Genomic DNA, 1,012 nt, shown 5'->3' on the forward strand with positions numbered 1-1,012 from the left:
TGAACAATACGGGTCCAAGGACAGAGCCTTGGGGGACCCCACTGGTCACAGGGCACCATGATGAGTGACTGCCATCAATTACTACCCTCTGGGTCCGACCACGGAGCCAATTTCCCAGCCAGCGGATCATGGTGGACCCAAGGCCACAACTGGCCAGTTTTGCCAAGAGGTGATCATGGGATACCAGATCGAAGGCTTTTTTGAAGTCAAGATATATGACATCAATCTCTTCTCCCTTGTCCAGGTGATATGACACAATTGGTTCCTGAAAATCGTGTCTTAAGTCGAAACGTAACTCAGAACCAATTTCCCATAGGAACAATGTTATAAATGAGGGATTGGTTCCTGAACCAAGGCCCAATACCCTATTTCCACCAAAAATACCCCAGAATTTTGTACTCAATCAATTATAGATGAGTAATATAGCGACAATAATGCATTTATATTGTAAATAGCAATCGTATTGCTTTGGAGGGCCTTTTTTGAGGTGACTTTGCTGGACGTTTTGGAGGTCTCCCGGCTGGAGGCTTCTCAGGAGTCCTGGCTGGAGGTCCTTCTGGCGTCCCGTCTGCTTTCTTGACGGAAGTGTCCAGGGAAGTGTGGACAGACGGGAGAGGAGGTGAGGGACGTGGTGGCATCGCTCGGCTCAAGCATTGTTCTGTCAAACCTGGCGCCAGGAGCTGAAGCGGGGTGTCCATTTCTAAACGCTGCAAGTCGAGGACTGCCTGTACCGAAGGTGTTTTACCTCGGGAGACGTTCCCAGGTTTAACCTTTCAGCGTCGCCGTGAAGCACGAATTCACAGGGACAGTTTGGGGCGCGCCGGGTTTTTCATGGCGGACTGGCGTTAAGAAGGACAACGCCGCTGGAGACAAGGAAGCACCACAGAAAGACGAGGATTTAGGAGCTGAGCTGTGCCCAGCGCCCCCCGTGTCCTGCCGCAGCCAGCCCGCTCCTTGACTCTCAGGCCCGGATCGCAGGCGGGGTTTGGGGCCGGCGGGGCGCCAGGCCGGG

The sequence above is a fragment of the Gavialis gangeticus genome, unplaced genomic scaffold, assembly GCF_001723915.1.
Source record: "Gavialis gangeticus isolate Ggan-Ray unplaced genomic scaffold, GavGan_comp1, whole genome shotgun sequence".
In the NCBI taxonomy this organism is placed as follows: Eukaryota; Metazoa; Chordata; order Crocodylia; family Gavialidae; genus Gavialis; species Gavialis gangeticus.